The sequence below is a fragment of the Hemicordylus capensis genome, chromosome 4 (genome assembly GCF_027244095.1).
Source record: "Hemicordylus capensis ecotype Gifberg chromosome 4, rHemCap1.1.pri, whole genome shotgun sequence".
Classification (NCBI taxonomy): Eukaryota; Metazoa; Chordata; class Lepidosauria; order Squamata; family Cordylidae; genus Hemicordylus; species Hemicordylus capensis.
Window position 1 is genome coordinate 135,789,190 of NC_069660.1, and position 24,774 is coordinate 135,813,963.

At 47.6% G+C, this 24,774-nt stretch overlaps 1 long non-coding RNA gene across 1 annotated transcript; it reads right to left on the bottom strand.

Annotated features, from left to right (window-relative positions):
• LOC128325244 (uncharacterized) lies at positions 1 to 24,440 on the bottom strand. Its single transcript, XR_008307325.1, has 4 exons — positions 24,351 to 24,440; positions 15,452 to 15,548; positions 928 to 990; positions 1 to 345 (listed from the first exon to the last, which is right to left on the bottom strand). It is a non-coding gene; the product is annotated as an uncharacterized LOC128325244 (long non-coding RNA).
• Positions 24,441 to 24,774: the final 334 nt, after the last annotated feature.

A 24,774-nucleotide genomic window follows, 5' to 3' on the forward strand; every position in this document is an offset into this window, starting at 1 on the left:
TCTACTGTGGGTTACAGTTTACAACGATAAACTTCCCATCCCCTTCAATGCTGCCTTCACTATGCAGTCTTTATCTTCACATGCTGACACATGTAATCTAACATTCTCAGTTTGCCACAGTAGGAGCAATTCCTTGACAATTTGATTATGGTTTCCTGTCAGCTTTCACACGGAATATTTCTTTGAGCTTCTAGGAATTGCTACATATTTTGATTTTTGCAACGATAATGATATTCTTGGGGGAAATTGTCATTTAAAATATTGATTTCTTATAGCAAACCTTTCCCTCAGATCTGCATACAGCAAGCTGTGCCAAATGGCCACAGGCTACCACACACAGGAGCTCTGTGGAGAAAAAGAAGCTTATAATTATCATAAAACATATAACGAAGGAAAGAAAGCTATGGGAATAAAAATGATCACCATCTCAGCAGCTTGTACAAATAGATTTGCTGGTCTAAGTCCAAATCCTTGTGGACAACAACAACCTGTATCACAAACCTCAAGCATGTTTGGAAAGCTTTCCTAAACAGAGGCCAAATCCTGATTAGTTACAGAGAACATCATATCCCTGCAGGGGATGTTTTCTCCCTTGCCAGGTTATATGAAAGTGAGTGATTTTGGAGAGTAAATGCAGATATATACAGGCCCTGTAAAAACTAGGAAGGTTCCATGCTTGTATTTCCTCATTTCAGAAGAGCAGCCATATTCTCTTGCTACAAGAAAACCAAGAATCCTGTGGTACATTAATAGGTGTATTGCAGCGTAAGCATTCGTACCTGTATTCTTGTGTGGCTCACAATTATTTTATGGAGACTTGCACAAGTCTAAGGTATTTGTATTCATGATGTATTACAAAAAGAATAAATCTGGGAGGAGACAAGAGCTATTCAATACTAATCTTGCTATATATCTGTGGTAGGTCACCTGATTCAAAGCGGGGGTGACTGCATGGGGGCTTTAGCATCTCACATCACCTCTGATGATAATCTGAAACCACACACGAAAGAGTATTATTTATTATTATTTCAAGTATTTATATACTGCTTTATAAGAAACAAAAGTACTCATAGTGGCTTACAAAGCAAAAGGATTGAAAAGATGGCTTACTGTCCCCAAAAGGCTCACAGTCTAAAAAAGACACTAGGGAGACACCAGCAAACAGTCACTGGAAGGGTGCTATGCTGGAAGAATAGGGACACAGGAACACATAGGAACCTAGGAAGCTGCCATATACTCAGTCAGACCATTGGTCTATCTAGCTCAGGATTGTCTTCACAGACTGGCAGCGGCTTCTCCAAGGTTGCAGGCAGGAACCTCTCTCAGCCCTATCTTGGAGAATCCAGGGAGGGAACTTGAAACCTTCTGCTCTTCCCAGAGTGGCTCCATCCCCTGAGGGGAATATCTTGCAGTGCTCACACATCAAGTCTCCCATTCATATGCAACCAGGGCAGACCCTGCTCAACTAAAGGGACAAGTCATGCTTGCTACCTCAAGACCAGCTCTCTTCTCCTATAGTTTCTCTATAGTAAACTGATTACTATACAATATAATAGTAATAATTAAATAGTCATTTAATTTACTATTTGATTATTTGATTGATTTCTACCTAGGACTGTCATATGGAATTGGGACAGGACTCCTGTACCTTTAAGACAGAATTGAAGCAGAACTTAAGATGGAATTGCAGCAGGTTCCGCTTTTTGTTCCCCTGTGTGACAAGCTGTGCCTGCTGAAATCCCCAGTTCTGTGCCTCTATTAAAAGTACAGGAGACCTGTCCTTTTCTATATGGCAGCCCTACTTATATCCAGCTCTTATAAGAGCCACTCCACAGGCTCAGAGTGACTCACAGCTTATATATATGTGGATGACCCTCTGACTCCTCCCTTTCTGAAAATAACCATCTCCTCCTGCAGCCATTTCTAGCAGGGAATCTCTCTCTCTCTCTCTCTCTCTCTCTCTCTCTGTCTCTCTCTCTCACACACACACACACACACACAAGAAAAAAGGGTTCTGACCAACAGGTGGGTGGAGGAACCTTGCTGCTTTGCCTCATTCCCTGCTGCAGCCTGGTAGAAATGGCTGCAGGAGGAGATGGTTGTTTTCAGAAAGGGAGGAGTCAGAGGGTCATCCACAATGGAGGCCAGTGAAGGCAGCGTGGGGGGTGGGGGTGGCAGTAGAGGTACCTTTTAAAAGTTATTACCAGCAGTACTGCCAGCACATGCTGACCACACAAATGGCCTCCACGTATGCACAGAGGCCAGGTGAGTGCCTGAGCTGTGGCGCTGACACGCAGGATACTGGGTGGGGTGCCGCTGCTCAAGTTGACTTGCAGATGCCAGTGGTACCACTGGTAATCACTTTTCAAAGGTACCTCTCACTGCGACCACTCCAGCGCCACCCTCACTGGCCACCACTACACTTAAGGTGCTTGTTTCCCCAGGTAGCAAGGGTATACGCTTAAGAGAAGTAATGCTTACCTTAATCTGCTTAACCAATTAAAAGATGGCCAGTTCTGGCAGTTAATGGCCAAGATGCAATCACCCATGAAACTGTGGGGACCTGCCACAAGAGTTTGCGGGGCTCACATAGAGATGCCAGTGCATGCAACTGTCATCTTTACATGGAACCTATAGATGCAGCAGCTCTAAAAAGCATCCACATGAGGCCAACCAACTATCTAAACTAGGTCATGAACTCACAACTGTGCTACTTTTCATCTCTGCTTTAGTGTGTTCCCCTGCAGTCAGTTCCACCAATCTTTAAAAACATTTTGTTCCTTCCTTAGTGAGAGCAAAGCCTCCTTTTTGTTCCATGGAAGCATGCAGAAATCTATAGCTTCCATTCCAACTGTAAGCACCCGTAAATATTGCCTTTGTTATTCAGGCCTCCTAATTGTAAAAAGGAAACAATCTCTGCAGAGAGGATATCCTTGTGTGATGGGCCTCAAGAGTCAGAACTTGGGGTGAAAAGTGCTATTTCAGCCAACATATCAGAGTAGAATTCTTTTTGTTACTTGTTGCGATTGTCACTGCAGTATGACAGCTACATGAAAAGCAGCACTACAAAGAAGCAATGCAAGACACAACAAGCTATGAGGTTCATGGAAGCAAGTAGAAAAACAAAATGTTGAACGGGAGAAATGGATTGTCTTCCTCCCCAGATGAGAGAGTTTATGATGGCCAAGCATCTATTGATAATTTATTTGAGTCTAGAAACATATGCACATACATTTATACAATCAGTCAGCCTATCTAGAAATTCATCAGCTCAGCAGTGTAGCATCCAGGCATACAAGGAGTTATTAAGATGTCATTAATCAAGGTGCTCTCGAATACATGCTAAACATTCTAGAGAGAATGTGTGTTATCGACAATATCCACAATGTATGGATTTTTTCTCTCTCTCTCTCATTACTGCCAGTAGCTAATCTCTACAAAGACAGTTGATAAGACTCTCCCACTTGAAAACAAGATTATCTGATCTGGGATTATAGTCTCTTCGCCTCACATCTGTGTTGATTGTTATGGTTACCATCATACGTTATTGTAACCTTTTAAGAGTTACTTCTCAGTGGCTTCTTCATATGCCATTGTGTTCTCAGAGGCATCTGGTGGGCCACTGTGAGAAACAGGATGCAGGACCAGATAGGCTTTGGGCCTGATCCAGCAGGGCTGTTCTTATGTTTCAGTCTAGAAGACAGTAACAAAGTATATAGGCCCAATCGCAGTCATAACCTGCCTGGAAAGAGCAACAATCAGGTGAGAAGGTTTGTTCAGTCTGCATGTTTCTTGGCTTCCAGACATTATTACTGCAGGATGAGAAAGAATCACATGCAAATGGCTCCTTCTCTACTCTCTTTTCCCTCTATATGGAAAGGCCCTCAGGAGAATGGGAAAGGATTTTTTAAAAATACTGTTTGTTTATTAATTTTATGGTATTTAAATTATTGTATTGTTTTAACTTTTATATGTGTTGTTATATGTTGAACTGTTTTAACTTTTATATGTGTTTTAATTGTTGTTAGCCGCGCAGAGACATAAGTTTGGGTGGGGTTTAAATCTGATAAATAAATAAATTCTGCACAGGTTCAGAGCCAATTCTGAACATTATAACTATTTGATAACTTCTAGAGGCAAACTACAGAAAAGAAAACAAGTTTCAGTGCTTGGCCTGGCTCAAATTAAGCTGTGCTCATCATCAACATATGTTTCCCCAAAGGAGTGCAGAAAAAACTAATGCAATATTGAAAGATGCATATATTATTAAGAATGGCTGAACAGAAACTGCTGCTTTTCATCAACTAGTGGCATGGACACTTCTGTGACATGAGGTGAAGGGTATGTTGCTATGACTTTCGGGATGGAAGAAGTGGCTTGTATATCCCATTAGTGCCAGAAACCTAGAAATAATAAAAAGTCTGATGATCACAGAGTGAACACTATAATTGACAGAGCTAAACCCATAAAAGTGAATGCCTTTCAACATTTACTTCAGGAAAGACAGCAGTTTCCATTGAATTGCTTCTCAAGTTGGTGCAGATTGAGAAACTAACAGCAAATGCACCCTAGATGCTGGCCTAGTTCCAAAAACCAAGGATGTGCAGATCTCCCCTAAGAGCCAGTCCATTCCACTCCACACAATCATTATAAGCCTGAAAGACACCCTGCACATAAACTGTATGCCTAGAGGACTTTCTCCATACACAGGGAACCCTGAACGAGCAGAGTTTCTGGTGGAAAGATGTGCACAAAACCACCTGGCCCGGTTTTGGATCCCTTTGAACCTGCCCGGTTTGGTTCGGTTGGGGGGGTTCAGCAAGCAATTTTTAATTTTATTTTTTAAACTTACCCCCTCTGGGGGCTTCTCCAAAGTGGCAGGGGGGTCCGCAGAGGTCCCCCCCCGCCAGCCTCTTGGTGAATTAAAACCTGCCCGGTTTGGGCATCTTCAGCCCTTTCCAGGCCTATTCCCTGGGGCAGTGGCCATTTTGGAGGCTGCCGTGCCTGCACAGTGGGACCCTGCATGACTGAGTCATGACCCAGGCCATGCAGGGGCCTACTGCGCAGGTGTGGTGGCCTCCAAAATGGCTGCTGCACCAGGGAATAGGCCCGGAAAGAGCCAAAGGTGCCCGAACTGGGAAAGTTTTAACTTCCCAGGAAGCTGGCAGGGAGAGGGGGAACCTCCGCGGACCCCACTACCACCACCTTGTAGAAGCCCCGAGAGGGGGTAAGTTTAATAAAATAAAATAAAATAAAATATTTTTTAAAAAAATTGCTCGTTGAACGCCTGAATGGGGGAGGGGGTTTCGATTTGGGGTCGAGCCGAACCGGGGGAGTCAGCTCAACCCTGAACCTTTGAACTGAACCAGTTCAACACTGAACCAGTTTGGTTTCAAACCTGATTGCACACCCCTAGAAAGAGCCCTTCATATATACAGCTGTGTTGCCAGTATGGTATAGTGCAGGCATTCTCAACGTTGGGTCCCCAGATGTTATTGGACTTCAACTCCCATAATCGCCAGCCCCAGTGGCCTTTGGTTTGGGATGATGGGAGTTGAAGTCCAATAACATCTGGGGACCCAATGTTGAGAATCCCTGGTATAGTGGTTTGAGTGCTGGACTAGGTCTAGGTAGTAGGGATGTGCACGAACCTGTTCGGTGGTCTGTACACAGACTGCTGAACACGTTTAGAACCCCCGCAGGGGTGGGGTTTCTTTAAGTCACAGGGATGGTGTTGCCAACCCAGTCAGTGTAATACCTTTGTGCGCACACCACTTCCGGTATTATGCTGACCGGGGTGGCAAGAGGGAATACAGCCACCCTGCGACAGCAATCTTTACTGCAGCACCAGAGGGGGAAGTGTGGCAGGGGAGGTAAGAACACCTTCCCCACACCTTAAAGAGACCCCCTCCCACCTCCTGGGTGTGCACAGAACTGGTTGCACAGCCCACCCAAGTTCAAAATCCCTGTGCAGCCATGAAACTTACTGGTGTCTCTGGGCCAGTTGCTTATCTATCTGCCTAACCTACCACACAGGGTTGTTGTGAGGATAAGCATAACAATGAACACTGCTCTGGGCTTCTCGGAGGAGGAGCAGGATATAAATGTAGAAATAAATAAAATACAAAATAAAATATCAATTGGTTCTTTCAAACCTTATAACGAATGCATGGAAGTCAAGCATGCATGATCAACTCCACTCAAGTTCATATAATTTCTGAATAGGCTAAAGTCTCTGATCAAACAAAATATTGCTAAATTAGCCATCTAGAATAACAGAGGGCATCTGGTAGAGCTGGAGTGTCAAAGTTTTCCTTGACAGATATTCAGTATATATAAACAAATAATGTTCACAGTCATAATTCTTTTTTTCTCCATTTAATTTAACACCATGAAGCTGGCTTCGCATTTGCTAACAGAGTCAAACTGGTTTATGTAAATACATTCATCCATTCATCGGTCTGTTTTTAAATTTAAATTGTGGAATGTTAGGTTTATGCCAAAAGAAGTAGACTTGAGAAAATCCATGTAAATGTATTAACCATTTGGCTTTCTGGTACATGGCCCTTCCAATATGTTAGAACATGTAGCCCCAACATGTTAGAAATGTGCTCCTAGTAGCATAACTCTGACAAACTCTCTAATCCCATGGGCAATATTGTAATCCAGGGCTGCACAACTTCAGCCTTCCTGTTTATGTTGGACTACAGCTCCCATAATCCCTGACTATTGACCACTGTGGTCGGGGATGATGGGAGTTATAGTCCAAAAATAGCCGGAGGGGGTGGGGGCCAAGTTGTTCAGCTCTCTATTAATCTAATAACTAACAGTGCATACATGAACTCTCATTACAACTGGTAACATTCCACCCCTGCTAACTTGGCAAAGAGGCATCATTTAATGTGGTGATTCTCTTTATTTATCAGGGGGAGAGTAACTGGCCCTATCCACCCCAGCACAGTACCTCCAGTGACTGTTGCTGGTGTCTATCATGTTTCTTTTTAGATTGTAAGCTCTTTGGGGACAGGAATCCATCTTATTTATTTATTTGTGTATTTCTCTATGTAAACCGCCCTGAGCCATTTTTGGAAGGGCGGTCTAGAAATTGAATGAATGAATGAATGAATAAATAAATAAATGAATGAATAAATAAATAAATAAATAAATAAATAAATAAATTTCCTATCTAAAAAGTTGCATTCTATCTTGCAATCTTTTATGTTTTGTTAATTAGATGTTTGTCCCGGTGGGATCTGTTAGTGTAGAGAGTGGTAGGGGGTGGAGTCCGAAGGAAAAGGGAGGGAAAGGAGAAGAAGAAAAGATGGAATTGTTTCTGAATAAAGCTTAGTTAAACAAACATAAGGTTGCTTTGTGTCTATGAGGAAAGCAGCAATAAAACAGACATGTAGTTGGCATGTCCTTAAAGGTGGCAAATATAGATGTAAGGACCACTGGTTTTTGCACTATTTCCAGTTCAAGTCAACCATTATGTATTCATAGAGGCTTAAAACTGCACAATCAATGTGTTTTGACTGCCTCACCCAATCACCATTAATATTGTTCTATAATTTAAACAGCTTCATCATTGTGTGCACAGTAACATCAAAAAGGAAAGGTCCCTGTCCCAGGGAGTCTGCAGAAAAAAATTTATACTGTTGAAGAGACCCAGGGGAAGGAAATGCAAGGGAAACCAAAGAGATGAATGAGAGCATATGCAGCTAGATATTCTTAGGCTTTAAAGCAGTTGGGGGTGAGAACTAAAGAGTTAGGCCAAAGGCTCCATGAAACTAAATAAGTCTTTCTTCTCTCACACTTTCTGGAGCTACAGGATATTTTCCAGCACGGTCGTCTATGCTTGTTTTGTTCAGCACTCACAGGCATTATATTCACATTATAAATGAAGGAAATATATTTTGATAATTGCAGCAGGTGTGGAATAAGGAAACCTCTTTATTTATGTAAATAATTAGAAATAAATGTCAGCAGAGCTACATCCTCTGCTCATTTAAGTCATTTTAATGATACATAAAATATAAAAGAAGACTTCAGCAAAGGTCTCTAAAGAGAATAGGGCAATACCACTAAATAAAGAAAGATTATCATGCTGGGGCAAACATGAAAGGAGATGGCATTTATACAAAATGCAATTTATTTTGACAGTAATTTTCTGTATTTCCCCTGCTATTATTGAAGATATATGTGTTTGAATTAGAGCTTTCTCCATCTGAGGCCAGCTGCTCATTCTCTTTGGTCCTGCCGTGAAGTCACACTCCTCTGTTAATGGTTTCACAGTTTGCTAGCTGAGGGGAAAAATGGGTATGATGTCATGCATTTGTCTTTTCTCTCTCTCTCTTTTTATTTTACCTCACTGCAGGGTCAGCTGTGAGATGGAAACGGGTTATGAGTGAGAAAGACAGAAGAAATATTTTTCCAGTGATGAGCCAAAACTGTATGGAAAACTATGAAGAAATGCCTGAAAGCGATATCGATCCATATGTATGGAATATATATGTATATTCTTTAGAAAGATGCTTATCATTAATGGGGTAGCAAATACTCTTTCCCTTGTAAATTGGGGAATCAGTCTTCCTCTTCTGGTTCTTTATTCAAGCCAGAGAAGCTCACTAGAAAAAATGTTTCTGTAAATATTTGTTCCAATTTTCCAGTACCTCTTCAGCTTAGTTATGTACAGACCTCTTGTGTTTGCCCTTCAGGAGTAGCTGCCTAAACAGCCTTTTGTTCTTGTGAGTGTTTGGACGAATGATTGTGCTGCATATGAATGAGAAGATTTGCACGTGAATAAAAGCATCTGCGTACCGTAGTGTGTGTTATTCTTGTTGTTGTTGCTATATATTATCTTCTGTTACTTTCTTCTTTTTAAAGAAATTGCTAGCTACCTGTGAGCTATCATTTTGTTGTTGTCGATGAAATCCAGAGTTTGTGTGAGGAAGCTGCCAGTTCAGTAATTGCAGAAAAGAATCCACAACATACATTTACCTCAGCAGTTAATCAAACCTAACACATGTACCACGACAGCATGAAACTCATGCTGTGTTGAACACCGAGATGTAGGAGAAAAAGCTGAAGCACTCATTAAAGCATTTCATTAAAACAGCACTCATGAAAACACTGCAGTAACAAGTACACAAAAACCAATGTGCATCACTAGGATGCATTGGCTAGTGAACCATGGCATCAATTATCAGTTACTAGAAGGATGTATTCTTATGGCCTCATCACACAAGAGATTTCTTTTCCCCAACTTTGTTAACAACCTGGCATTTTCAGTGGATTTTTAAGAGTTAGAAAGGTCTTGGGAATGGCCCAGCTCATACCATACCTGTGACTTTTCAGTTTGAGTGGTAACCACAGCACCGAGGTCAGCATCAATACGTAGAATCTGGTTTTGGCCCTTCTGTAGGAGTACCATGGGCATCAAAATGAGAACATTGCAGAAATGTTTCCATCCTTACACTTAAGAAGGGCTCGCTAGGGTATTCTGGAGTACACATTTAAAAACTATTGTTAGGCTCCAGCCATAACTGAATCCTTTCTAAAGTGCCCCATTACATCTTTATTTTGAATAGATGACTCTCAAATCAGAAGCCATTTCATTTTTACTTTAGCCTGAAAGCCACTACTGTTACCAAAACTGCCCGGAGCATTTAGCTAGGGCACTCCAACTATGCCTTTGGCTTCAAATGGGGGAATTAGTTTGGGATGGGGAGCAGTATGGCTTCAGTATCCATTTAAGCAATTTTGCTGTATCTGGAAAGGATGAGGAGACATAGGTGCCATGTAAAAGTGTTATTAAAAGTTTAAATGCAGGTTACAGGAGGCAAAAGGTTAGTTAGCCAAGGCAATTCAATAATCTTTATATACAATTCTCTTAAACGTACCAGTAGCTAATCCCATGCATGGCAGCTCTCATGAGAGTTCACCAGCCGGATAGCGATGGGGATGAATGGGCTGGTTGGGGGGACAAACCAGTGATGGGGTGGGTGGGTAGGCAGACAGGAGGGGGAGAAACCAGTGATGGGGGTGGGGGGCGGGGGGCGGGGGCCAGCGAGCTAGCGAGTGGGGGCAAGGGAGAGAAACTGGAGATGGGGGTGGGTGGGCAGCCAGTAGGTGAGAGATGATGGGGTGGGAGGGTGGCCGGCTGCCGGGAAAGAAACGGCGGTGGGCAGGAAGAAAATGGCAGCCGGGGGGAACCAGTGATGGGGGGACAGGCAGGGGAGAAAATGGTAATGGGGATGGATGGGCGACCAGAGGGGGGGAGGCGGGGATTGGCGGGTGGCGAGTGGCTGGCCAGTGGGGGAAGAAAACGGAGGCTGTGGCAAACTAGAGGAGCAGATGCTCTGCACCCAGCCCAGCTAGTTTAGCTTAAAGTTCTAAATGAGAGTCTTGGTAAAGGCTTGTAGTAATTTGGCTAGAGTTCCAAATCAGAGCCTGCTCAGAGGCTTACAGTGTAGAGATAGATGGCTAGATGCCTCACAAAGAGGCAAGGAGGTTTAGAAATAGATGGCTGGAGAAGTTAGCATTACCTATCCTTCCTGCATGCGTTATGATGTATGATGGCCAGGCAGATGTGCCTCTTCTCGAGTAAAGCATAATGTAGGATAAAGAGCAAGGGAGCAGCCATCACAGCGTGCAGCATATGAGAGTCTGTAGGATGGCAGGATCTGAGTCTGAGGCCATGGTGGTCTGGCTGGGGTATTTATATCTAAAAATGTGCCCTGAGGCAACTATTGACTCAGTCTATCCCACCTAGAGTTGCCAACACTGCATTGGCTGTATGTGGGACTGGGACTTCAAGAGGGGGCCAGGGGTGGGGGGCAGGGGCATGGCCACCTAGGAGCGGGGCAGGTGGCAGGGTGCACTGGGGTGGCGCACTGGCCACAGGCACACTGTGGCTGGTCACTGAAAAGCACTCACCGCCACTGACTCAGTGCAGGAGGGAGTGACGGAGGCTTCTGCACACCTGAAATCGGCCCATCTGCCTCATTTGGAGGAAGGCAGCGCTGAGGAAGGGAGTCTTTCATCTGCCTTCTCTCTGACTCACTCTGTCCCTCCCTCCTGCACTGAGTCAGTGGCAGTGAGTGCTTTTCAGTGACTGACCGTAGCCTGCTTGTCATCAGCATGCCGCCCCAGCAAGCCCTGCAGCCTGCCCCTGCCCCTGCCCCATCCACTCCAGAACCATACATCATTTGGGAGGTGGCCAGGAGAGCTCTCGCTGTTGTGTCCCTGCTTTGCTGCCGCTCAGTGGCAGTTTAAAAAAAAAAAAAGGTCAAAAAGCAGGAGAAATTGAGTCCTGAACAGGATGAGCATCTCCCCGCAGTAAGTCAAAACATCCCGCAAAGTGCAGAACAGTTGGCAACCCTAACCTGGAGGGCAAGGAATTGTGGAAAATAACAAAGTCAATTGCTACATGAACTTAGTCACCATAGGTGGGTCCTTCTGCACAAAGGTGAGAGCAAGCTATGCAAATGTGACTGTGTGAAGTGAATAGGCTATGATTGTTTACAATCTCAAGGATCCATGCTATCTCCAGGTGTCCTCTTTTATTCATTTACTAGTAACTTTAAGCCCGTTAAATTAACGGGCGCTAGTAGACTGCTATTGCGTCCCACATCTTGCCCTTCTCCCCCTCCCTCTTGCCCCTCCTCCTTCCCCCTGCCCCACTCCCTCTTGCCCTTCCCCCTCCCCCTGCCCCACTCCCTCTTGCCCCTCCCCCTCCCCCCTGTCCCACTCCCTCTTAAGTAAATAACGGGTGCTAGGAGGGGGCGGGGGGAGTCGGTCTAAGGGGGCGTGTGCGAGACAGAGAGAGAGAGAGAGGCAGCAGCAGAGACACACGGAGGCCCTCCCAAAGGAGAGGCGGTGTGGGGAGGAAGGAGCGGGACCTGCCGGACTTGCTGAAATCCCTGCTTGGCCAGGAAGTTGATTCGCAGGGCCGGTGGCTCTTCCAACCTAACCCACCTCGAAGGGCAGTTGCGAGATTATGACCAAACAACAATACATTATAGGCCATTTACGGGCCCTGCTTCTCCACGCGCTGGCAAACAGACAAACCCGCCCGCTGTCCGGAACTGGCAAAGGGATCCCCCTTCCAAGTTCCCCTTTTCCAGCACTCCCTGTCTTGCGATGGTTACCCCACCTTGCGGCGGCATTCGTCACCGTCGCCGCCTCCACCCGCTACCTGTCTAGGTGGGGAAGGGGCGAGGAGGGAGATTCTCTCTTTCTGCCTCTCTCTCGCTGAGTGAAGGCTGTGCTGGAGGGTGAAGTGAAGGAGACAACTCGCGCTCGCCGCCTGCGCGCAAGGCCCCTCCCCTCCCCAGAGCCAGAGCTCCCGCCACCGCCGGCCTCCCCTTTCCGGGCCGGGCAGGCCGCCGAGGCCCTCCTGGCCGGGTGAATCGCCTGCTCTGGCTGAGGCCGCGGCTCCACCGCCGCCTCGGCCGCAACGCATTCTCTGGCCGAGGCTCCGCCGCCGCCTAAGCCAGCTTCCCTCGCCACCTCCTTGCGGGTCATTTGGCTGCTCTGGCTGAGGCCGCGGCTCCGCCACCGCCTCGGCCGTTCCGGGTTCTCTGGCCGAGGCTGCGGCTCCACCACCGCCTCAGCCAGCTTCCCTCACCGCCTCCTTCCGGGTCATTTGGCTGCTCTGGCCGAGGCTGCGGGTCCGCCGCCGCCGCCTCGGCCATTCCGGGTTCTCTGGCCGAGGCCGCGGCTCCGCCTCAGCTGGCTTCCCTCGCCACCTCCTTCCGGGTCATTTGGCTGCTCTGGCTGAGGCCGCGGCTCCGCCACCGCCTCGGCCAGCTTCCCCTGCCGCCTCCTCCTCCCGCCCGGCTTCGGCCGCTTCTCCTCGGCCGCCACTTCTCCTTCTCCCGGCCAACATGGCGGCCGGTGTCTGTGTTCGTGTCTCCCTCGCCGTGTTCTGCGCACGCGCTCCGCGCATGCCCAGAACACCCGTCAGAGACACGGACGCAGACACCTAGCATTTTATTATATAGGATGAGCATCTCTCCCTTATCCTTGCTAGTCAATCAATCAATTTTAATGGGATGGGAAATATGATGTCACACAGATGCAGCATGGGATGGGAAATAGCCATTTTGGTGCTATTTGCTAAGAGGTATTCCAAATCCTTATCTCTAAGTCACTTTGACAGGTCTACTTGCTGACTCACCTCCAATAGAGGAGGGGCGACTGCATCCTTTTTCAATTTGTTGTCTCTTTAAGACATGGGAAGAGAGCTGGTCTTGTGGTAGCAAGCATGACTTGTCCCCTTAAGCTAAGCAGGATCCACCCTGGTTGCATATGAATGGGAGACTAGAAGTGTGAGCACTGTGAGATATTCCCCTCAGGGGATGGAGCCGCTCTGGGAAGAGCATCTAGGCTCCAAGTTCCTTCCCTGGCATCTCCAAGACAGGGCTGAGAGAGATTCCTACCTGCAACCTTGGAGAAGTCGCTGCCAGTCTGTGTAGACAATACTGAGCGAGATGGACCTATGGTCTGACTCAGTATATGGCAGCTTCCTATGTTCCTATGTTTCCTATGTCCCTATGTTTAACCTGAAGGCACACTGCCAAGCTTGGTCTGCTGCTTGATGACCAATTTGTTGCCAAACAGCAAAGTAAAGGTTCATAGAGAATATGATCATGTGGTCTCATGCTGAGGATACATTGAGAGGCGTGCTTTGTGTGCTACTTCAAAACATGGCTTTCTGGCAACACTACATACCAACACTTATCTGATATTTTAACAGGTTGAGCTCTGATTAGCAATGCATTTTTGAGGGTATAAGATTCCCAAGGCTGAACCTCAGTGACTATCAGGACTCATGGTTGGAAAAGGCCTTGACTGAATCCACAATGAGTCTCCAAGACTGGCTGCATGTTATGTTCTTCATGACAGAAGTAGCCATGTATAAGTCAGACCCTTATTGAGAATTCTGAAGCTCCCACATAGATTGACAGGAAAAGCTTGAGGTCATAGGCAAACACACAAGGAATCAGTAGATAACTTCCTCTGGCTTTTGTTTATGTTTATTAATCTTATATCTTCTTTGATGGTTAATTGCCCCCCAAACAGAGAGGGGGAGGATCAGGGAGAACTTGACAGAAATGTTTTTCATGCGAAAGGCATGTTGGGATCACCTTCCAATCGGTGTTTTACTTACTGGTTTTTACTTATGATGGGGAAGAATGGCAGTTCAGTCCCCAAATAGCAAAGCAAAACCAGTTTGGTGAGAAAGCAGCTAGGGATGCGCACGGAACCAGTTTGGAGGCCCTTTATGGGCCTCTGAACTGGTTTAAATTAACACCTGTTCTGCTGGTTCCAAGGTGGGGGGTTTGACTTTAAGGGCAGGGGAGGGTGAATTTACCCCTCTCTCCGCTTTTCCCTCGCCAGCGCTCCATTGCAAACTGGTCCAGTGAGGTGGCAGCGTACCTCCCTGCCACCCCACCCTCTCCTCAGACCAGAAGTAAGCGGAAGTACCTGGTGTGCATGTGCAAGTCAGGCACATGCGCATGCATGTGCGTGCACACATCACACTCTCTCACACACCATGCGCATGCATGCCAGGTACTTCCGCTTACGAGGAGTGGACAGGGTGGCAGGGAGGTATGCTGCTGCCCTGCCAGACCAGTTTGCAATGGAGTGCTGTTGGGGGGAAAGCTAAGGGAGAGGTAAGTGCACCTTCCCCCACCCTTAAAGTCAAAACAACACCCACCCACCCGCTTTCAAACTTCCCCTGCCCGGTTCTGTGCACATCCCTAAAAGCAGCAAAGCAAAAGGTCCTGAGACAGTTCTTTAGTATTGAAGAACTACAAGGATTTATTTAAAGAAAAGATTACAAACAAATGTGGAAAAGCCTGCAGCTTAATTTCAGCTGTATCTCATGGCTGAAGAGAGAGAACAAAACAAATAGCCATCTCTGGAGAGACAAAATGGAGACTAACACTGGAAGAGCAAAAAGGGGAAGAGTCCAGCAATTTAATCCATGTCCCTAAAAAACCCCAGTGGTCACTATGAGACATTGCAGCTGAGAGCTGATGCTGCCAGGGCCCTAGCTCCAACAACTTACTGGTTTTTAATTACTGATTATTAATTACTTAGAATAAAATGTGGCTCTCCCCTTCCATATAACTATTTTTATGTTCATTTTCTGGCACTGAAATGCCCAGAGGCCAATTGGCAATTAAACAGATAGTTAGATGATGATAGCAATATGGAAAGGTATATCATTAGGAAAATGGTGAGAAAATTGAGAATATGAAGCAGAATATAACTGAGGAGTTTAGTGACATAAGTACAAGATTGACTACACTATAAAAGGGTGGCTAATGTCTTTCCATGAGGCAATTTTTAACACAGAATATTGGGCAGATATAATGTTCCCAGAAAAGATTTGGCTGGAAAAAATGAACCCATAATTCAGAAAAGACAAGAAAATTACCTTAAGCTAATTACAACTTCCCAGGTATTAATTCAGCACCATCACAAGCAAACTGGAAAAGGAATGGAAGTGTTTTTCTGTTCCCTTTGTGTGGTGACTGAAAGAAATAAGAATAGAAACCCTTACATGCTTTAAAAATAACACTGATATGTTTAATACATGAGGCCAGCATAGCATCGTGCAGTATACGTAGATACATGAATTGACATCCAAGAGGCTTTGGACCCCATTTTGTCCCATCATGTCAGCTTAGGAGCAAATGTCCAAAGCCTTGTGCACCATCATTAATTCATTCATTACATTTATAAAACCACTTTTCAACCTGGGATCCCAAGGTGATATAAAATAAAAACAAGATGTTCTAGTAAAAACTAATCAGCCTACTTTCTTTTCATTTTCTCTACAGCTGAACTAAATTTGATTCAAATTGAGGTCCACAAGTTAGATCTCTTGTGCCTCAAAAATTCACACATCCACCATCTTGGATCAGGGTGGATGACATCATCACAAACTACACCATTGGGGCATCCCTATGTGTTCCTACAGCTGTAGCAAATTTGGTTTGAATCGGTTAGACTGTCCACAAGATAGTGCACTTGTGCCTCAAAACTTTATGTGTCTGCCATGTTGAATTGGGTTGGATGACATCATCACAATCTATGCCATTGAGGTGTTGCTATGTGTTCCTACAGCTGTAGCAAATTTGGTTCAAATCAGTTAAGTGGTTCACAAGTTAGCCCACTTGCACCTCCAAAGTTTATGCATCCACCATCTTGGATTGGTGCGGATGACATCATCACAAGCTATGCCATTGAGGTGTCCCTGTGTGTCACTCACTGCAACTGTATCTAACTTGGTTTAAATTGGTGTTCCTATGTCTCCCTGCAACTGTACCCGATTTGGTTAATATGTGTCCAGGTGTTGCGAAGTTGATAGGAGGGGGCACACGGACACACACACAGAATGCTGGGTGATCTCATAAGCCTACTGGAAAGTAGGCTAAAAACATTTTTTTTAAATACATTAACAATAATCAAAACAACAGCCAACAGTGCAGCTAATGAAACATGAGGCCAATAAAACAAGCTTAAACATAAGCCCCACCCATACGGTTGTTTTGTGGTGGACATATTGTACAAGTGATACTTTCAAGATGAGAATACAGAGCTCACTTCCAGAGCTCACCGCATGTAGAATAATATGTGATAAAACACAGTGTAAATCAGTCCAAAGAGAAATACCTTTATCAGACCTAGAACCAAAGTCCTTTGATCTAGGAATGAATTCCTGAGAAAGGGGGTATGCCTTTCTTTTTCCTGTAGCGCTTGGCTTGGTCCACACCTACCTGAATAATCTAGAGCCGGCACACTGGCTTCGGATATGGCTCAACAGTCTGGGAGGGAAGGAGATGGTTTCACATAGAAAAGGAGAAGGTGTAGCTGGCCTTGCAGTCTCTCCTAACTCAAGAATTCTAAGTTTTCAGTCCTTCATGCATAAGAAACAAAGCCTAGCTGAGAAGTGGCTTTCGTGTACAATAATCTTAGCTTGAACATTAATTACATTGTAGACATCTCCAGCAGTATTATTACCATAATCATTATCCAACAGCTCTTCTATCCACTCTAGCTGAAAAAACATGGTACTGAGCAGCAATTCTCCTATTTTCACGTCGGGTCTATCCACAGAGCAGGTTCTTAACTACGGGGCTATTCACATGCGCAGGCAAGACCAGGCTAAGGAAGCCCAGCCCAGTTTTGCCTGTGCATGAAAACCTCTGGGAGTCAAGTGGCTCCTGGCAGCAGCATGGTGGCAAACCCTGTAAGAAGCCTCGGCTTTTAGCCAGGGTTCAGGGCAAGAGCGTGCTCCTGCTACTGGCTAACTGTGTTGGTGCCACATGACTCCGCACAGCACCTACACATGAGTAGCACTCACAAGATGCATTATGGGAGTTTCAGGGTCCTCCCAGCCCTCAAACCTCCCAGCTGCCAGTAAGGAGCGTAGTGAGAACTCCGAGGACCCAGGGACAAATTTTTGTAGCCCCCCCCATCATGCGTGTGCCTCAAGCCACCCCCCTGCATCTGACATCAGACGCAAGGAGAGGGGCAACAAACATCTCCCCTTCGCGGCCTCTGCCCTTGTCCCATCGCCGCTTCTTATCTTTGTCCCCGTGACGACGGTGGGCTCTGTGGCTGGGCTGGGTCTCTCCTCTTCGGACGGCTGGAGTGCCCCCACCTCTCTCTTTCTCTCTGGAGTGCACATAGGGTGCCAACCACCCTCATACACGCAAGCCCATGGAGTGCTGGGTTTTGTTGTTTCTGAGGTGTTCACAGTGTAGATTCTCTGGTAGCAGAGCGGATTCATGGTTTGTCACTGAAAATCTGCTACCAGAGGATCTACATTCAGAACACCTCAGAAACAAAAAAAACCCAGCACCCCATGGGCTTGTGGATATGGGGGTGGCTGGCACCCTATGTGCACTCCATCACTGTTCTCTCTGGGGCCCCCCAGCACCGCCTCCCCCAAGTGACTCCACTTGGGGCTGCTGAAACCTCCATTATTCCCTATGTAGGGGACTTCAAAAATCATTTAAAAATCAACCCTTTACCCAATTCCTTTGGAATCTGGGTGGTGGCAGGCACCCCATTGGGGCACTACCACCCAACCCACTCTTCTGCCCCTGAACCCCCCTTTCTGACCCAAATCTGTGCCAAAGTCACGCGAACATCAATAATTCCTAAAAAAATCAGCCCTTTGCCCAATTCCTTTGTAATCTGGGTGATGGCAGGCACCCACTGGGGCACAACCACCCAACCCACTCTTCTGCCCCCAAACCCCCCTTTCTGCCCCGAATCTGCCCCAAGAACATAACAGCACACATCAACAACAGCAGAGCTTTGCAAAGAACCAGGGATGTGCACAAAACTGGTTTGCCCGATTCAATTCAAATTCAAACCAGGTTAGAACCAGGAGGGGGTGGTTCGGTTTTGGTTTTGCTCAAACCTCCCCCTGGTTCGGTTTGAATTCGAACTGTTTTGAACCAGTTCGAACCGGTTTGAACTGGTTTGGACATCCAAAAATTGGTAGGATGGTAGCGGGAGAAAGGGGTGGTAGCACCCAGCACCCCCCAAGTGCAGTTATGGGGCTGCTGAAACCTGAATTCTTCCCTATGGAGAAAAACCTTAAAGCCACTTGTGGGGTGCTGGGGTGGCCCAGAGCGAGGGTGCCAACCACCCACATGGGTTGCTAACCCATGGAGTACTGGGTTTTGTTGTTTCTGAAGTGTTCTGAGTGTAGATTCTTTGGTAGCATATAAGATTTTCAGTGACAAACCATGAATGCACTCTCATCTGCTAACCTTAAAGACACATAAACTTCAAAAATCACTTAAAAATCAGCTCTTTGCCCAATTCCTTTCAAATAATTCTGATAGCTTCCTGGGCCCCCTTGGGCACTACCACCCACCACACTCTGCTCTAGGCCACCCCTTTGCCCCCGACGTGAAGCTATACATTTGCTGACACCTCCATGCTTCTTTATGGAGAAAAACCTTAAAGTCGCATAAACTTCAAAAATCACTTAAAAACCAGCCTTTTGCCCAATTCCTTTCAAATAATTCTGATAGCTTCCTTGCCCACCTTGGGAACTACCACCCACCACACTCCACTCTAGGACACCCCTTTCTCCCCGACGTGAAGCTATACATTTGCTGCAATCCTCATTATTTTCTATGAGGAATTCCAAAATAATTTTAAAATTCATCAATAATCAGAAGAGTGTCTGATTGCCTTGGAACTTTTTGGATAGTAGGCACCCCTGGTTGTCTACCACCCACCCCACCTTTGTGCCCCTAGGTGCTCCACAATAGGGGATATGGGCTGGTTTGGGTCCCATTATACCCTATGAGAAAAATAATTAAAAATATTTCAAATATTCATAAAAAATCATAGGGGTTTCCAATTGCTTCGGGGTTTGTGTGGTTGTTGGCACCCATGGGTTCTCCACAATAGGGAATAATGGGCTGGTTGGAGTCCCATTATACCCTATGAGGGGAAAAATTAAACTAATTTTCAAAAATTTATTTAAAAAATTGTACGAGTGTCCGATTGCTTTGGGGTTTGGGTGGCAGGTACCCCTGGGTGCCAGCTACCATCCTACCAATTGCTGGATGTTCTAACTGGTTCAAACCAGTTCAAACCGGTTCAAATCGAACCACCCCCTGGTTTGGTTCGAATTCGAACCTGCAGCTCGAACCTGATGGCTGGTTCGTTCCGAATTTGAACCTTCGAGCCACCCTGGTTCGATTTTGAACCGGTTTGAATATGAACCAGTTCGCACATCCCTAGTGGCGCCAGCCAGGGTAGGACGTGCCACCCTCCAACCACCGTCATGGGCCTCGTGGTGGTTGAAACAAATCAAACAAACACTGTGTTCAACATTGAAGGGAACAAGCAAACCCTCTGTGACAGTGTGCTCCTCTCGTGTGTGTGTGTGTGTGTGTGTGTGTGTGTGTGTGTGTGTGTGTAATTCAATTTAACTTGTCATGTGTGGGACATAGCATCCAAGAAACATTCCTGAATGTGCCTGCACACACAGCAGCAGCCTGCCTCTGTGATGGATAGTGTGCCGCTTCTGCCTTCTGGCACTCAGGACTGGGCAAGCGGGTGCTCCTGCAAAAAGGAGGGATCACCACAGATGTATGCTGCTGAGACAGTGACTACAACTCCCATTGTCCCTAGTCTCGATGGTAGCCAGCCACTGCAACAGTGGGAAATGGGAGTTGTAGTCTCTCTCTGCAACATCTGGGAGAACCCCTCCCTGATAACGGGAGCACTCACTTGCCCTACCCCTGAGTGCCAGCACAGCCGCAGTCCACCATCTCACCATTCTCAGGCTGGCATTGCAGTGCAGCAGTGCTTGTGTGTGCGTGTCTGGATGTGTCAGCATTGGTAAGGGGCAGCAACTGCGACACATCTTGGTCGGGAAGGGATGAGCTGCCGTGGCGTGAGAGGCGCTGCAATGGGGGGTTGACGCGAGTCACTCACTCTCCACAGACAGCTCGGGGTAGCCCAGCAGGGGGAGGTTGGCCTTCAAGAAGACAAGCTGCTTGACCAACTCAGCACCCAGACCTGAGTGCAGAAGGGTCATCACGTCCCCAGCCATGGAGAAAAACCTCTCGCTCAAGATGCTGGTTGGCAGGCATGAGAGGCACCACACGGCAACAGTCACCAATTCCGGCCAGACTTGACGATGCATTGCCCCAAAGTGGAACGGCTTCATCTCCTCGTCTTCTGCCGCCTCCTCCAGGTACTGCAGAACAGTCTGCTCAGCACGGCTGCAGCAAGGGGCAGCCACCTCCCATCTCCCTGGCAAGATACCAGCAAAGGCCTTTGTGAACCATGAAGAAGTTGCACTGCTCCGCTGGTGCCACTGCCAGAGAAACCGTGCTGCTGGACTGGGAAGAAATGGTGGTGGTGGCAGTGCTGCTGGGGGTGGGATGCTCACTGCCAAGCTGCAACCCATCCCCCTCCTCCTGGTCACCTTCATCATCACCTACACCTAGCCTCCTATTCACTTCACGCCTGACATGTTCAACCAGGAGGTCCCTCCACCTGGGCAGCTGCCCTTCATCCTTGGGTCATCCTTCATCCTAGCACTGCCCTTCATCCTTGGGTCACAGATGTACTGTATGCCAGGACATGCCATGCAGATGCACCCAAGGGTGTCTTGAGCCATTCCACAACCCCAGTCCTCAACCGACCTGCCAGGGCAATTGTGTCCACCTTTCTCTTGCTCCAGTGCATTCACAAACAAGAAGGAGCTCCTCACAGCCTGGCAAGGCATGGTAGCAGTGTGCACACTGGTCCATGTGGACTGGCAGCTCATTTCCGAGCTGGTCTCAGTACTCGAGCCATTCTATTCTGCCACAAAAGGCTTGTGTACTGATGCAGCCAGGCTTTGCCCATTGCTCTTCTCCATGAGAAGGTGATGGGTGATCTCCAGGCCACTATCACCCATCACCTTCTCAAGGAGAAGAGCAATGGGCAAAGCCTGGATGCATCAGTACACAAGCTGTTCGTGGCAGAATAGAATGGCTCGCGTACTGAGACCAGCTCGGAAATGAGCTGCCAGTGTACACACTGTTACCATGCTACCATGCCTTGCCAGGCTGTGGAGAGCTCCCTCTTGTTTGTGCATGCACTGGAGCAAGAGAAAGGTGGAGGTCCACCTGGGGTATCAGCTGTCCATGCAGGCGCTGCTCAATCTGCTTGGCCTTGAGCAGGCACCTTGCCTTTTTGCTCCAGTGGAAGTGGCCAGCAATCTTGCGGCACTGCTCCACAAAAGCAGCCACAGAAGCAGCAGGATATGGGGCCCGAGCTAAACCACCTGTCCTACTCTGCTGGCGCTTGGACATTGATGCCTCCTTGAGCCCAAGAGCATCCTGCACCACCAGGTTCAAGGTGTGTGCAACGCAAGTGATGCTCACACCGTAAACCTGCCTAGATGCCTTACTGATCTTGGCTGCGTTGTTGGTGACCGTGAAGCCAACTCCCCACCTGCGAGTCCATGACTGCCGCCAACTCATCCAACCTGTGGTCTGTGTCCATTGCTTCCACATGCAAGACTGCCCAAGAAGGCGTGCATGCATGGGAGGAGCTGGATACAGCGCCAGCAGAGCCCGATGTCCCCTCACCCCCATGCCCCCACCAGTGGGCTGTCAGGGACATGAAGGCAGTGTGCAGCCCGCTGCGGCTCGTCCAGAGCTTCACAGTGAAATGCACACTGGTGCTGGGCGCGGATGCATGCAACCTGGCCAGCACAGCCTCCCTACATGAATGGCACAGTGAGGGCACCACCCTCCTACTGAAGGTGGTCCGTGAGGGGATTTTGTACTCTCGGGTGGGCAGCTGGAGCAGACGGTGGGAGCCAACATACTACACAATGTTAAAAGGCTGGTCGTCCAAAGCTATCATCTCCCCAATGGCCCAGGTTATGAGATATGGCTTCGGGCGATCAGACCACTTCCCCAGAGGCTGCACCCACAATTCAGTCAGCTTTCCCTGCCTAGGAGCAGGAGCCACTGGCTGCTTGCGCTGCTACTACTACTTGAGGCACTTTGCCTAGAGCCACTGCCAGAAGAGGTCTCAACACCTGGGTGCCTACACTGCAGGTGCAACAGTAGACCTGTGGTGCTGAAGTGCTTAGGATCCTTGCCTCTGATAACAAGCACCTTGCAGTTGGTGCAGGCAGCATGGCTGGGATCACCAGGGCAAAGCTCAAAGTGATCCCAAACCACACTGCTAGACTCTCCCACAACACATGGCTGCTTGGGTAGTGGCACTTTTGATGGTTCCTTCTGGGGCATGGCACCACCACTGCCCTCAGAGCAGGCCTGGGAAGGAAACACAGGGACTTCTTCCTGGGCCTCCTTAGATGCAACCTTGCCCACCCCACCACAGGGACCAGTGGGGAGGCTGGCAAGGTGGATCTCACTGGACTGGCATCCATCTCCACCTGCACCACCTCCACATCTGCCACAAGAGGGATTCTTCTTCTCTGGCAGGGGAAGCCCTCCCCCCTAACTGCTGCTTGGCTGTAGGGCCAAGTAGACTAGAGAAGTCCAGCCTGCGTGCCGAAGCAGGGCTGAGGGTGACTTGGGGAGTAAGCCCCTCTTGCTGCCCTCTGCCACAACCAGCAAGTGGGGGAAGCCTCCCCCTAGTACCTGGCATCCCCTCCCCCTGCCTCTGCCGCCCCTCCCAGCCATCTCTTTGGGGGCTTCTTTTTAAAACCCTGACTTTAAAAAAAACCCCTCTTTTGGAAAGGAGTGGGGTGGGGTGTGAGTGTCTCAGGCCTGCCACTCAGCTGGGAGAATGGCCAAGAAGTGGGGCTGGGCTGACTTCAGCACAGCAGAGTGTGCCCCCCCACACACACACCCAGTGCCAATGGACTGTGGGTACTGCTGCTGCAGTGCTGCTTCTTTTTAAGGCTGCACTGCAGTTGCGGGGTGCACAATGGATGCACTCACTTACTCAGTGCAATGCCTGCCTGCCTGCCTGGGGCTCAGGGGCGTAGCAAGGTTGGAGTGGGCCCAGAGACAAGATTTTAAAATGGCCCCCCCCCAAAGTCCAGGGCCTCCGCACACCCCAGGCCCCCAAGGATTTAAGTCTGATATTCCAAAATAAGTATGCTGCCTGCAAATACATTTCACTGAATACACACACACACGTCACAATATATAGTGATATACATCGAGTACTATACATTTGTATTACTTTTAATGCCTAGAACACACTAGAAAGATGAATGATTAAAATGGGCCCCTCGCTGCAGATTAGCAAGGAGACTTTCAACCATGCAGGATGAACCTATGTTTGTTTTCTCAGAATTCTGAACAAATTCAGTCAAGTTTGATTGCAGGAGGTTTTTCACAGGAGGCTTTTAAAGCGCTTTAACACACATCTCCTCTGGAATGGAGGTGCTGCATTCACATGTTGGCCAGATTTACCCTGAAGTCCCTGCAAGTTATTGGGGAGCAGTTCACACACAAGAAAAATAAAATAAAATAAAAGCACAAGCCATGCTTCACAGTTCTCACTCAGACCTTCTGGGTTGCAAAACAACTTGAACATAAGTGCATTTATAAATGAATGAATGAATAAATAAAATTAATAAAATACTGTTCCAGAAGTTTCTGCAATTTTCTGCCATGAAACAAGCCACTTATAGGACTTTTTAGATAGTTTTTTTAAGTCAGCAAATTTTCCAAGCTGTTTCAAAATAAATATTCAGAGACTTCTCGGTCCCTCCCCCCCCCCCCCATATCCAAGCCCTATGGCAAGCAGATCCCTATATATGGGGGGGGGGCGGGAAAGGTAACCACAAAAAGGAGTTCACACTCTACCTGGCAAATGCTGGTCTGGGTTAAGCAGATGCTGGTCTGGGGTCTTCTGCTGCAGAGAACACTCTGGCTGCCTCCTCCTTCCTGGCTGGCTTGGGCCCTACTCGAGTTCAGGCTTCACTGCGGCCTACACGGAGGCCTCGGTGGAAGCCCCGCCCACCCGCCAATCAGCTGAGAGGCGGGAGAAAAGGAGCTCTTTGCCGCTTGCCTGCTGCTTCCATTGCGGGCCAGCAGAACAAGCAGGAGAGACGGCGAAGAGGGCAAGTGGCTGAGAGGCTATGGGGCTGGGCAGGGGGCAATGGGGAGTCACATGAGGTGCCTCTGGGGTGCCCCTCCAGGCAGTGGGGCCCCCAGACAACTGTCTCCCCTTGCCCTATCATTGTTACGCGCCTGCTGGGGCTGTGTGTGCCACTGGCAGCAGAACAGG